The following is a 14,830-nucleotide window of genomic DNA, read 5'->3' as shown; positions in this document are numbered from 1 at the left end:
ACTTATTGACATTTTCAAGCAAGAGACTCTTTTTTGTTGCTTCATTCCACTGTACGGTACATGTGGAAAATACCTGTACAAAGTTTTTTGAAATAATATGCTAAAAATATAATGGGTACAGCTGTTAACATCTTGTAGTATATATGTGCCTATTCTCTGGCTCTTCCCTAAGTTTAGAAGGCAGAGAATTTAATGATCCTGTGTTCTTTGCTAATGTTCCTTGGCTCCATGGTAGAGGAGTTTTACAAAGATTTGCCATATGTTTAACTTCAAATAAAAACTTTCTTAAAACAGAAAGAATGCTTGCCTAATATTCAGTAATCAAAGACAAAAGAACAAAACAAAACCAATCATGATCACACTGCACATGAATTAGCTATGTTGAAAGCTCTAGGAAAAGGGAAACCTCATTTGTGAAGCTGAACAAGTATGTATACTGACAATGATTTTACACGTTTTTCTACCATAAATCAACATGCAGGTTTTAATTATTGGTAGTTATGTAAATTAGTTACAAAATCTAAGAAAAATTCTTGTAGCTCATTGAGATTCCTTAAAACAGCTACCTCCACCATACCCTAGCTGTCCTTTCCCGCCTGCTGCGCCACCCCCGCCCCCAGCTGTTCTTTTCTTAACCCCTCACTGCTTCCAAGTCATGAAGTTCAGTACTCAGTATTCTGGATAGGGCAAAAGAGAAACGAGACTCTTAGGCAATGTTTTGCCTCAATGGAGAAGCTGTGTACTATTCACACACCTTACTTTTTCCCAGGGAAGAAATCATGGACTGAAAATTTTCTCTTAACACTTAGCTGTGCTGGTTTAGGAAATGGGTTATGTGGGTAAAATGAACCATTACTGGTTTCCATGCCTTGTATTTTTTTGCTTCTACCCATGTGCTGAAACTTCCCCAATGGATGTCTGGATTTCTAGAAAGTCTTCCTTGTCCGTAGGTGGTTGTCTCCATCAGTGTTCTCTAGGGAAAAGATAGTAGAAAACACTTACTCCACCATTATGAGGATGTCAATCCTGTAATTATTCATCCATTGGCATCTTTTCTAAGCTAAGCACAAGTTCAAACTCAACCCCCAGCTCTAATGCACATATTTCATTCCAGCCCTTTCCCCCCTTTGCTTATCTCCCATTCCAACAGGGAGAACCAGAGTGCCACCATCTTTCATCCATTTACATAATAGTCCAATTTTAGTCTATAGTATACTGGTTTCATAATTGTTAGTACTCGATAAGAAACAGCTTTACCAACTAATGCAGTGTTTTTATACAGCTTTCTTATCTATAGTCTTAAACTCTTTATTCATTTCCAAAGGTCTTTAGATGACTACCTTGTACTTTTCCCTTTTAGTGAGGTTATGTCCTACATTTTGATACAATTAGATACTTTTCTTCTAGTTTGCTTTACATCTTTGGAACCCCTAACCTCCTCATGGATTTAAAAACTTTTTTTTTTTTTTAAACATTAAGTTTCCCTCTTTGTGCTATGAAGTTGTAATGGTTTTGACAAGTTCATGGTCTAATGTATTCATGAGTACTCTATCACACAGAATTGGTTTATTTCCCCCAGATCCTGTTTCACCTATTGAACTTTCCTCTCCCTTAGAATCCAGGGTCATTACTTTCTTGCTTTCTGTCCTATAGTTTTTACTTTTTCTGAATGTCATGTAAATTTAATAATTCAATATGTAACCCCTTCAGGCTGACAACTTTCAGTTAGCAATATGCAGTTAACATTCACTCATATTAATAGCTCATGCCCTGTTATCCCTTAATACTAAATAGTAGGAATATCTCACTGTTTATCCTCACACATATTGAAGGACATCTTGAGTTCTTCCAGTTTTGGGCAATTATGAATATTGCTGTTGTAAACTTTCCCATGGATATGTGGACATTAGTTTTCAAAAGAGTTGAACAAATACTAAGAATGTGATTTTTAGATCAAAGATAAACCTCTCTTTAGCTTTTTAAGAAACTGTCAATGTGTCTTCCAGAGTGGATGCGCCATTTTCATTCCTTCCAGTGATGGAAATTACTTCCTCATTCTCCAAGTCCTTGACAAAATTGGTATTCTTAGGACTTTTTTTCTTTTTTTTTCAAAATTTTTACTGATTCTAAAAGGCATGGAGTATTTTTTTTTAATTTTCTTTTGCCTAATGTCAAGTGGTTGTTGATCTGTGAAATTCCTTAATCTGTGACTTGTCTCTAAATAATTTTGAACGTTTTCTATTCCTATTTGAATATTCTGCTGCATTCTCTTTTTTCACTTTTCCAATTATGCCTACATTGAAAGTTTTTGGTACTGCTCATCCGTTCTTAGATGTTCTGATGTCTTTTTCATTTTCTTTTCAAGTTCTCATTTCAGTTCCACTGATTCTCTTGAAGTTCACTGATTCTTTCCTTGGAGTGTTAAATTTGGTGAGCAGATCAAAGGCATTCTTCATTTCAGTTATTTGCTTCTTAATTTCTTGCCTGTACTTTTGATTCTCTTGCATTGTTGTTATCTCTCTGGTGACAGAGTTTTGTAAAACACTTGTCTGATAATTCCTACATTTGTGTCACATCTGAATTTGTTACGGATGATGGTTTTGATTTTTTAGGTTGTGTAATTTTGTTCAAATTTGGGCATTGTATGTGCAATAGATGTTATCTATGTTGTCATGTGAGAAGTTATACTAATTTGCCTAGGATTTCAGCTTTCTTTAGTGAAATTTTTTACCTCTTCTGGATTTAGGGTTTATTCTTTGCCCTGTTCGTCAGAAAGACTATACATCTTGGGACCTCTTTCTACTGCAATTCACTGTAAATATACTTGAGGTTTATTGGGATGATGGCTGGATGTGAGAGAAGGAAAACAAGCCACATTCTTTGGAATAAATCTGTTTTATAGTTCTCCCCTCTCTCTGGGGTTTGCTTTTCTCATTTTTCTCCTTCTTTTCCAGGCATACAACTTTTATCTTTTTTTTTGTCCCCTTATCTGTTTTACTTTCAGCATCCCCAAACTTTTTCTTTTTTTGAAGACCTGTCCCATTGTGAATTAATTTTTCCTTCTCTTTTTCATATAGGAAGCTGGGAAAGTACAGTGTTATGTAATTCCTTTCCACCATGGGAAATACGGTCTGGCTAAGGGATTCCCTGAGGCCTGGGCTTCATGATGAGGGCTTAGGAGGGTATCATAGTGGTGTCTCTTCATTTATTCCTAGAGTCATGAGGTTGTTTTTCTCAGACCTCTACTGTGAAAGTCTAGTGCAGTCTTTGGAAGGAATTGTGAACCACAGAAGATTTTTACTTCAGTCCACACTCCGGTGGCAGCAATTTCTGATTTTCCAATAAAGTAAGTCTTACTATCTTCCTGGCTTCCAGCTGCTGCTGCTCTGGACTCTCCACAACTGGGGATAACTGTCTGCCCTCTGCTCTGAGTTTTATGATAGTTCTAAGAAAGGTGTTCATTTTCATATGGTCCAGCTTTTCTTATTGTAAAAGAGTGCCAAATTATGACACTTTTACAACTTGGCCCTGAAACCAAAAGATTAGCTGGTTTTTTAAATTAAAGATAAATTAACTTTAAAATTACATCAAGGATCAATTGTTTAATGACAAGCAGCATTATATTGCATAAGATAAAATTCATTGAATAGATTATTGTTATTTAAGTGTTAAACCTGTAGGAGCCTGTATTTCCAAGTATTTTATCCATGCTTGAAATGATGCAAAACATTTGGATTTCAACTTCTCTGTTTACAGATCATCTCAGTTGTACTTCTGACTCTCACAGCAAATTTATTATAGCCTACTATTTATTTTCAAGTGTATGAACTATTTTCCTCAGAAGAGTACACAGTGTATAACTGTAGTATTAGAGTATGACAAATTTCTAAAAATCCTATTTCTTCTGCCCTGTTTCTGTTTTATTCTTACCCTACAGAAACTCCATGGACCTCACTGTCTTCTATTTTGGCACCAGTCGTATTCTTCACTTGTCTACCATCCCCAGCTTCACTGATACATACTATATCCTATGAGGTGCTATATGATATTTCTTTAATTCTTAATTCTCTTTAGGCGTATTGAGTTCCTTGGGGTTCTTTGGCACTCAAACTAAAATCTTGTTTCAGACCTCTGTAGGATTCCTAGGCAAGTATTTGTACTCTGTCAATCATATAATGTCTTGGGTACTTCCCACTTAATAGTGGCTGTTATTTTTCTTGATTTATATATTAATGTAATCATCAACCCATCTGTGCTTCAGTTTCTGCTATGTGCTTTTCTTAAATCTTTTAGTAGACATGTGATTCTTTCTTCCTTCACTCACTAGTTCACAAACCCCTAGATTTCCACAAACCCCTAAATTTCTACTCTACCTTTAGAATCAGATAAATAATGCATATAACAGGTGAGCATTTTATAAAATTACACTGTACGAATAAAGAAATGTACATGAGGTGGGAAAGAAATGTCCATAAACTACACTCTTCTGGAGAAGTTAACATATACACATATTTATCTATTTCCCCCCTTTTTTACATAGCCAGTTAGTGACTGGCTAGGTTTGCTTTGTGAAAGTACTAAATGTGTTTTGTCCTTAATATGAAAATGCTGCTTTAAATAATACAGAAAAGTTCATCAGACATTTTTAATGAAATCTTATGTATTTAAATGAACCATCTGAAAGTTAACTCCAAATTTAATGATAGTCACATTAATTACCAAGGGAGTTTGGAGCTCAGGAAGTTACTAACAGCTAGACAAACTGATTTTAATCATCAAATTTAAAAGCCATTCAAGCACTATTTTGTAGGAATTGGAGAAAAAGGAGAAAAAACATCCTGGAAGGAAATGATGAGAAGGGTGAGGAGAAAAAAGTAAAGGACATGGTCCTAGGGAAAAAGACTTATTTCAGCTTCTGAACTATATTCACCGATTTGATAATATGGTTTAAAATCCCATTGAAGAATGTATGTATCTTCATATTTTAGTAACTCATGTTTTCAAAGATTCCACTTATTTGAGATAGAGAAAAAGAGAGAGAGAGAGATTGAGTGGGAGGAGGGGCAGAAGGAGAAGCAGACTCCCCGAGGAGCAAGGAGCCCACTGGGACTCGATTCCAGGACCCTCAGATCATGACCTGAGCCAGAGGCAGATGCTTAACTGACTGAGCCACCCAGGTGCCGTCTAATTCATTTTTGATAGTGCTTAGACCAGTTAAACATACTTAGTTACAAAAGACTTTCCTTAGCATCCTAAGACAACTCTGGAAATAGTTGCTATCAGTGGTATCCAGGGCTGTCATTTTTAATTTCTTGTCCACAGAAGTTTTAAAAATGGAGTCTACATAAAAGCATTTGTTCATGCATGGAAGAGAGTAACAATGAGTCAAAATAGTTCAGGTCAGTGAAATATTCTGCAAGGTTCAGGAGAGTGTGTGTATTAACACTGACAGAAACTTTATGCTCGGTCTATGGGTACGAAGTGGATCCCTGCAAAGCTATTTCAGCTAAGAAAGTGCTAATACATTCTTAGATTTTGAGCCACAGTGAAGTCTGTCAGGTCTTGGAGGGATAACTGTGGACTTTTTCCAAAACAAGCCATGGTTATCAATATTCCCAAATCCTGACAATTGCTCATTTTTTCCCTCTTATCCCCATAAACAAGATTATAGTTCTTGTGTCCTACTTACCCTGGCTTGTTTTATTTCTGTCTTGCACTGGGACTTCATTATTTTTCGAGCTAGAGGCATAGTAACCGATCTAAAATACCTGATTTGCATGTTCAATAATTCATTGATTCTCTGAATCCATGAGCATGGGTGGAATAAAAAACTGATGTTTCATCCAAATAGGACCCAAAAGTATTAGATATTTGCCAATGTAAGAATATAAGAATGTAATCAAAATATTTGCAGTTGTAATTCTGTGAACAAAAAATTAGGACTTTAGGGGCACCTGGGTGGCCCAGTGGGTTAAGCCTCTGCCTTTTGCTGAGGTCAGGGACTCAGGGTTCTGGGACTGAGCCCCACAACAGGCTCTCTGCTCAGCGGGGAGCCTGCTTCCCCCTCTCTCTCTGCCTAACTCTTGGCCTACTTGTGATCTCTGTCAAATATATAAATAAATAAAATCTTAAAAAAAATATGACTTTAAAAAGGCTTTCAGAAAGTTTGCTGGACAATAAGTTGGGAAATTAAGGGAGACCTGGGGAGAAAGGCTAATGAAGTTAAAAATACTAACAGATGGAGGAGATAGCAAAGCTTACCATGCTGAAGGAGAATTAAATGAAGGAATGTGTCTTAGAATAGTAAGAAAGTGGTACTGAAATACAGTAGAAAGTTTCTATTTAGTTAAAAGTAGGCTTTTTTGTGGGGTGCCTGGGTGGCTCAGTCGTTAAGCATCTGCCTTCAGCTCAGGTCATGATTCCAGGGTCCTGGGATCGAGCCCCACATCAGGCTTGCTGCTCCACAGGAAGCCTGCTTCTCCCTCTCTCACTCCCCTGCTTGTGTTCTCTCTCGCTGTGTCTCTCTCTCTCTCAAATAAATAAATAAATAAATAATTTTACAATCACCAGCAACTATAGTGAAAAGAAAGGTGAGGAACATTCTGTTAATGTGTAAGGATTACAAAAAGAAAGGACTTCTCCTTCTCATAATGGGAGTAACAGGGAACAGACTTATGTTTCTACTTTAAAAAATGGCTTTCAAGAAATTGGAAATCCTACAAAAAGGGAAAATAATCCTTGAGAAATGAGAAACAAACCAGTGAGCCCTGCAATCACCCAGTTTACTGTAATGAGAGTTTCCAGGCCTTAACGCCAAAAGGGTAACCGAGGCAGAAGGGGGAGAGGGGACTCCGAGTGGAGCAGACGTTGGTTAAAGTCTACAGAGTTCTAGACAGTTTGGAATCAAATTACTCAACATTCTCACACTTCTATTTTTAATTTTTTGGGGAACCTTCAAACTGTTTCCACAGTGTTTCCACAGTGGCTGAATCAGCTGACATTCCCGCCAACAGTGTGTGAGTGTTGGTTTGTCTTCACATTTTCACCAACACTTGTTTCTTGTATTTTTGATTCTAGCCATGCTGACAGGTGTGAGGTGGAAGCTCAGCATACCTTTGATTTGCATCTCCCTGACGTGGAGCGTCATTTTCATGTGTCTGTTGGCCATCTGTACGTTCTCTTTGGAGCTATGTCCATTTTTTAACTGGATGGTTTAGTTTGGGGGGGGGTGTTGAGTTGTGTAAGTTCTTCATAGACTTTGGATGCTGACCCTTTAACAGATAAGTCATTTGAAAATACTTTCTCCCATTCCCTAGGTTGCCTTTTTATTTTGTTGATTGTTTCCTTTGTGGTAGAGAAGCTTTTCATTTTGGTGTAGTTCCAGTATTTTATTTTGGCTTGTATTTCCCTTGTCCCAGCAGACATATCTAGAAAAAAGTTGCTGCAAATGAAATCAGAGACGTTAAAGCCTGTGCTCTCTTCTCAGGTTTTTATGGTTTCAGGTCTCACATTTAGGTTCGTAATCCATTTTGAGTTTATTTTTGTGTATGGTCTAAACGGTCCTGGCTCATTCTCTTGCTGTCTAGTTTTCCCCAGCACCATTTATTGAAGAGATTGGTTTTTTCCCCATTGTATGTGCTTGCCTCCTTTGTCAAAAGTTAATTGGGCATGAGTTTGTGGGGTGATTTCTGGGCTTTCTATTCTATTCCCTTGGTTTCTTTGTCTTTTCTGGTGCCAGTACCATTCTTTTTTGATTATTGCAGCTTTGTAAATTAGCCTTAAGCTCAGATTTGTAATTCCTACAGCTTTGTTCTTCTGTTTCAAAATTGCTCTGGCTGTTCAGGTTTCTTTTTTGGCTCCATACAAATTTTAGGATTGCTTGTTCTAGTTCAGTGAGAAATGCTGCCGGTATTGATAAGGACTGTATTAAATCTATAGATTGTTTTGGTAGGAGGCACATTTTAACAATATTTATTTTCCAATCCATGAGCATGGAATATCTTCCTTTAAACCCAAAGAATACAAGAACATTACTTTGAAAAGATTTATGTACACTATGTTTATTGTAGCATTATTACAATAGCCAAATTATGGAAGCTGCCAAGGTGTCCACGGATAGGTTAAGGTGTGTGTGTGTGTGTGTGTGTGTGTGTGTACATGCGTGCATGTGCAAACAAACACACATGAATATTAACCAGCCATAAAAAAGAGTGAAATCTTGCCATGTGTGACAACATGGATGGATCTAAATAGTGTAATGCTAAGTGAAATAAGTTATTCATAGAGAGGTAAATACCATATAATTGCACTCATCTGTGGAATCAAGAAACAAAACAGTAAACAAAGAAAAGGCAAAGCAAAAAAGTAGATTCTTCACTGTAGAGAATACACAGATGATGCCCGAAGGGGAAGTGGCTGGGGGATAGGTAAAACAGGTGAAATGGATGACAAGGGACTTACTATGAAGAGCACTGAGTGATGTACATGAGTGTGGAATCACTACATTGTACACCCCAAAATCATACAAACACCAGTTGTTCACTATGCTGGAATTTAAATTTAAAAAAAGAAAAATGAAAGAAAAGATAGAGTTTGCAGAACAAAAAGAGAAGATAACTCACTGATGTCTACAGGGTTGCCCTAGTATAATGGTGGCATATAAACAGGCACGCACACAGGGGAAGAAACTACCTGACAGCTGGAAAAGAACCAACTAAAGGGTTAGAACAACAGTATCCAGTGCTCACATGTGGCTGTGCTATTGCCTGCCTGCAAGCCAGAGTGGAAAAATCTAAGAATTCACAAGCCAATGGCAGAGAACTTGAAAAGATCTTCCCTTAGTGGTTGGTATAATTAGCCTCAGAATAAACATCACTCTGTTGTTGCCTAAAAAAAAGAAAAATCTTAAAATACAGATTCAAATGATCAACTAAACTGTCTTCAAGTAACTTAAATATGTCCTAGCATAAAGCTAAAAAAAAATTATCTAATTTTTTTATCCCTTGAGCTTCCTAACCTCAGAAAATAAAAGTTACAGTATCTTTTTAGTTACAGTATCTTTAATTTCAAAATTACCAAGCATGCAAAGAAAGTGAAAAACATTCTAGGATGAGGAAAAGGAAGGAAACAAACCTGACTCAGCAGTGACACAGGTGGTAAAGATAGCACAGAAGTAATTAAAGCTGTAGTTTACATATTCAATAAGCTAAATGACAGGTTCAACATTTTAAGGAGGAAGATAGGAAAAGAATCAATTTGACCTTCTTTTGGCAAAATTATGTTTAGCATAAAATAAGTGCATTGGATGTAATTGCTATAAAACATTGCAGAAAAAATTCATAAACATGGATACTTCATAGTAACTGTTTAAAATAGAAAGCATAATAAGAATGGGGAAAAAACAATGTGATTTGTAATACAGCTTCAGGCAGTCATTATACTTACAATCAGCATCCCTGAAGAGAGGGGTTGAAAATATTTGAAGAAATAATTTCCTAGTTTGATAAAAACTAAACTCAGGTATTCAGGATGTTCACGGAACATTAAGCCCTAAAAACAAGAGAATTATACCAAAGAATATTTAATTACGTGGCTCAAAATAATGGTTTATTGGTTATAAATTTTTAAAGACATCCTGAGGAAAACTGTATGTACAGAGAAGCAACAGTAAGGACGAAAGTGACTTTTTTTGTTACATCAAAGCAAGAGAGAAGACGGTTGATCAAGATCTTGGAAGTACTGAATAAAAAGTCGTTAAGCACAAATTTGATGAATAGAGAAAATGCTTCTAAAACTGAAGTTAAAAGAATTTGTTTCCATAACAACCCGAGAGAAGAGATGTACCAGATTATACTATAAAAGCAGGTAAAGGTAGTCTTTTAGAATTCTGGTCCCATCTAGCAAAGAAGGAAGACCTTGAATTCACCTCCCTAGACATCTGAAATTTACACTTTTATATATAGAACGGTTCCTCCTGAAGAAAAGCGGAGGGCAGAGCTGAACCACCATCGTGCAACAAATGATAGGCCACACAGAAAACAGTGAGACAGAGAGAGACTTGGCAACGAAGGGACCCCCACCCCTGACAATGCAGATTGCAAAAGGAAAGAATAGTACTAAAGGACTAGGAGCAGATTTGTCTTTCCTGGGGCAGAGAAAAAAAAGCTGCCATTTCCTTTTTCTTTTTTAGACAGTGGGGAGCGAGAGGGAGAAAGAAAATCTTAGGCAGATTCCCCACTGAACGCAGAGCCCTCTAGAGGCAGGGCCCATCTCATGACCCTGAGATCATGAGGTGAGCTGAAATACGAAGTAGGATGCTTAACTGACTGAGCCATCCAGGTGCCCCAGAAGCTGCCATTTCAAAGAGCTACTAGTATATCAAAGATCCAGTTACTTTCCAAGTGCTGAAAAGTTCTCTGGGTTGAAGGGGCTGATGAAAACCACTGTTTACGTTCTCTGTCCATCCTGATAGAGTAGCTAGGGACAGGCTTCCTTCCATATGCCATAGACAGCCTGCAGGCTCCGTGAGCCTCCCAGGGCTTAGCCCACATGAGCCATGAATATCCTGGCTATAAAAGGCTGTAATTTAAAAAATAACAACTAGAAAATAAAGAACCTAGCCCTAGGACCCCCAAATGGCAAGGGGTCTTCTAGAACTTTCTCTGAGCCTGAAGGTCTGGAAAGTGCCACTGCTACATTCCTTATTTACCTTTATAGTATAGACAGGAGCAAGGTCTGGCCTGCAGCCAGAGAGTCCTGGGTCCCTAAATCATACCCACCCCAGCCAGCCCATCAAGGCAGCCCCACTGTGGGGTTCACCAGGACACTCCTGAGCACCACTCACTACAGGTCCAGCCACCACCAACTGAGTGGGCCAACCACCACCAACTGAGCACCACAGAAAACTCCAGGCCTGTGTCACTTTGGCTCCAAACAGCTTGTGGGGTATTCTAGATGTAGACAGAGAGCTCTGTGACCTTCTGGCTCATATATTCTTCAGCTATAGCCAAAACTCTCAAAGTACCCCTGTATATGGTGCCCTAGGAACTGCTAGCCTGTGCCTACCTTGACTCCAGCCTTCCTGCCTATATCATCAATTAGATGATATAAGTGCCCCTATATCATCTAATTTCTGCAATAAAAATAGCACAGAACAGGGTGACTGGGTGGCTCAGTGGGTTAAAGCCTCTGCCTTCAGCTCAGGTCATGATCTCAGGGTCCTGGGATTGAGCCCCGTGTCAGGCTCTCTGCTCGGTGGGGAGCCTGCTTCCCCCTCTCTCTTTGCCTGCCTCTCTGTCTGCTTGTGGTCTCTCTCTCTCTGTCAAATAAATAAATAAAATCTTTAAAAAAAAAGAAAAATAGCACAGAACTAGAAAATAATTACAAGAAGAAAATGGGGGAAAAGAAACAAGTATGTAGAGCCTAAACATGTTACTTATCAAAGAGGAAATGAAAAAATGCATGGATACAAATGAAAAAACAACAGTCCAAAATCTGGGACTCAGTGAAAGAAACTTATAGAGATATAGGCCTGCTTCAAGAAACAAGAGAAATCCCAAAATAAATTAATACATAAATAAATAAATAATCTAACGTTACATATAAAGGAACTAGGAAATGGAAAACAAAGTCCTAGTAGAAAGAAGGAGATAATAAAGTTCAGAGGAAAAAGGAAAAGATCTATGAAACCAACAATTGGTTCTTTGAAAAGACAAATTTATAAATGTTTAGCCAGACTCATCAAGAGAGCAATAGGACATGAATAAAATGAGAGCTGAAAGAGAAGTAACAACCAATACCACAGAATGACAAAGGATTAGGAAACCACAGTGAAAAATCATATGCCAACCTCCAAGAACTGGATAAACACCTAGAAATAAACAATCCTCCAAAACTAAATCAGAAAGAAGTAGAATGTCTGAACATACTAATTACTAGTACAATTACTAGTACAGAATTCAATCAGTAATCAAAAACTCCCATCATTACAAGGTCCAGAACCAGATGGAGTCATAGGTAAATTCTACAAAACATTTAAAGAACAGTGAATACTTTCTCTCTTTGAACCATTCCAAAAAATCTAAGAGGAAGGAAAGTTCTCAAATTCATTCCATGAGGTCAACATTACCTGATACCAAAATAAAAAATGCTACAAAAGGGAAACTACATGTCAATATTCATGATGAATATAAATGTAAAAATCTTCAACTTATTGGGGTGCCTGGGATGCTAAGGGGGTTAAGCCGATGCCTTTGGCTCAGATCATGATCTCAGGGTCCTGGGATCCAGCCTCCAACGGGCTCCCAGCTCAGCGGGGAGCCTGCTTCCTCCCCCCCCCATCTGCCTCTATGCCTACTTGTGATCTCTCTCTGTCAAATAAATAAATATAATCTTTAAAAAAAAATCCTCAACATACTGGTAAAAAAATTTCAACAATACTTTAAAAAGGCCTTTCACCATAATCAAGTGGGATGTATTCTGGGGATGCAAGTGTGGTTCAAAATTTACAAGTCCATCATGTGATAAACCCCATTAACAAAAGGGAAGATGAAAGTAATTTGATTATTTGGGCACCTGGGTGGCTCAGGTCAGGATCCCAGGCCCCAGGGATTCTCCTCTCCCTCTGCTGCTCCTCCCTGCTTGTACTCTCTCTCCCTCTGTGAGATACAGAAATAAAATCTTTTAAAAAATTACTTGATTATTTCAATAGATGCAGGAGCACCTGGAGGGCTCAGGCAATTCAACATTCAACTCTTGATTCCAGCTCAGGTCATATTTCAGGGTCATGGGATCAAGCCCCACCTCCGGCTCTGCATCACTCTCCCTTTGTCCCTCCCCCACTTGCATTCTCTCGCTCTAAAATGAAACCTTCAATAGCTGCAGATAAAGCATTTGATGAAGTACAACATCCATTTATTAAAACTATCAGCTCAACAGGTTTACAGGCAATATACCTCAACACAATAAAGCCACAGATGAAAATCCACACTGAACATCATACTCAATGGTGAAAAACAGAATTTTTCTCTAAAATCAGGAACAAGGCAGATCACTTTCAGCAATTACATTTAATATATCACTGTAATTCCTAGCTGTAGCAACTAGACAAAGGAATAATGGGCATTCAAATTGGTAAGAAAGAATGCAACTGTCACTGTTTTCAGATAACATGGTATTATACATAAAAACTCTAAATCAAAAATTATTAGAAGTAATGAATTCAGTAAAGTTGCAGGAGATAAATACACAGAAATTGAGTTTCTTAACACAAAGCAGCAGAAAGAGAAGTTAGGAAAACAATTCCATTTATAACTGTAACCAAAAAAATAAAGTATTAAAGAGGATACAAGTGTAAAATTATTTCAGGTTCATGGACTGGATGAATCAGTATTGTAAACATATCCATAATTCTCAGGAAACCTACAGATTCATGCAATCCCCATCACAATACCAACAGGGGTGGCTGGGTGGCTCAGTCTGTCTGGGGCTCAGGTCATGATCCCAGGGTGTTGGGATCGAGTCCTGTATCAGGCTGCCTGCTCAGTGGGACATCTGCTACTCCCTCCATCTCTCCCCCATGCTCATGCTCTTTTTCTCCCTTGCTCTCTCAAATAAATCATAAAATCTTAAAAAAAACCCCACAATTTTTCACAGAAGTAGAATAGTAAAAAATTTTGTACGGAACTCTAAAAAAAACCCCAAAAAACCCAATAGTCAAAGCAATCTTGAGAAAGAACAAAGCTGGGATATCACATTCCCAGATTTTAAAATATGCTAGGATGCTGTTGTGATCAAATCAGTATGGTACTGACACAAAGACAGACACACAGAGTAATGGAAGAGAACAGAGAACCAGAAAAACAAGCCAACATGTTGTACAGTCAATTAGTCTATGACAAAGGAGGTAAGAATAGACAATGAGGAAAAGATAATCTCTTCAAAAACTGTGTTGGAAAACCTGGACAGTTACATGCGTAATATGAAACCAGATCACTTCCTCATACCACATTAAAAAGGGAACTCTCACTGGATTAAAGACCTGCATGTGAAAACTGAAACCTTAAAACTCCTAGAAGAAATCATCATAATTTATTTGACCTATATCTTAGCAATCTTTTTCTAGATATGTCTCCTTAGACAAGGGAAACAAAAATAAAAACCAACTACTGGGGCTACCAAAAATAAAAACTTGCAGTGAAAAAACCATCACCCAAATGAAAAGGCAAGCCTTTGAGTGGGAAATAACATCTGCAAATAATCTGATCAGGAGTTAATATCCAAAATACAGAAAGAATTTATACCAAAAAACACTGATAGAAGAGAAATAATCCAGGAGCGCCTAGGTGGCTCAGTGGGTTAAGCCTCTTCCTTCGACTCAGGTCATGAACTCAGGGTCCTGGGATTGAGCCCCATGTCGGGCTCTCTGCTCCGTGGGGAGCCTGCTTCCCTCTCTCTCTGCCTGCCTCTCTGTCTACTTGTGATCTCTCTGTCAAATAAATAAATAAATTCTTTAAAAAAAAAAGAGATAAATAATGCAATTTTAAAAAGGACAGAGACCTAGTAGACACTTTTCCAAAGAAGACATACAGATGGCAAATGTACACATGAAAAGATGGGTGGCCACATCATCAGGGAAATGTAAATCAAAACCATAATGAGATACTACCTTACACCTATCAGAATATCTAGAATTAAAAAGATCAGAAAAAACTAGTGTTGGCAAGAATGTAGAGAAAAAGGAAACATGTACTGTTGGTGGGAATGCAACCCAATGCAGCCATTATAGGAAACAGTATGGAGAGTGCTTAAAAAATTAAAAACAGAAGTAACT

General features: G+C 37.8%; 1 long non-coding RNA gene across 1 annotated transcript in view; it reads right to left on the bottom strand.

Moving 5' to 3' along the window:
• Nucleotides 1–475: 475 nt before the first annotated feature.
• LOC106007241 overlaps nucleotides 476–14,830 on the bottom strand; it is a 68,145-nt gene continuing 53,790 nt past the window's right edge. The window contains exon 3 of the long non-coding RNA XR_001181899.2: nucleotides 476–973. This is a non-coding gene — a long non-coding RNA (uncharacterized LOC106007241). The remainder of the gene's footprint in view (nucleotides 974–14,830) is intronic.

Source organism: Mustela putorius, unplaced genomic scaffold (genome assembly GCF_011764305.1).
Source record: "Mustela putorius furo isolate JIRA1106 unplaced genomic scaffold, ASM1176430v1.1 tig00003988_pilon_pilon_pilon, whole genome shotgun sequence".
In the NCBI taxonomy this organism is placed as follows: domain Eukaryota; kingdom Metazoa; phylum Chordata; class Mammalia; order Carnivora; family Mustelidae; genus Mustela; species Mustela putorius.
This window is presented reverse-complemented; position numbering and strand designations above follow the sequence as displayed.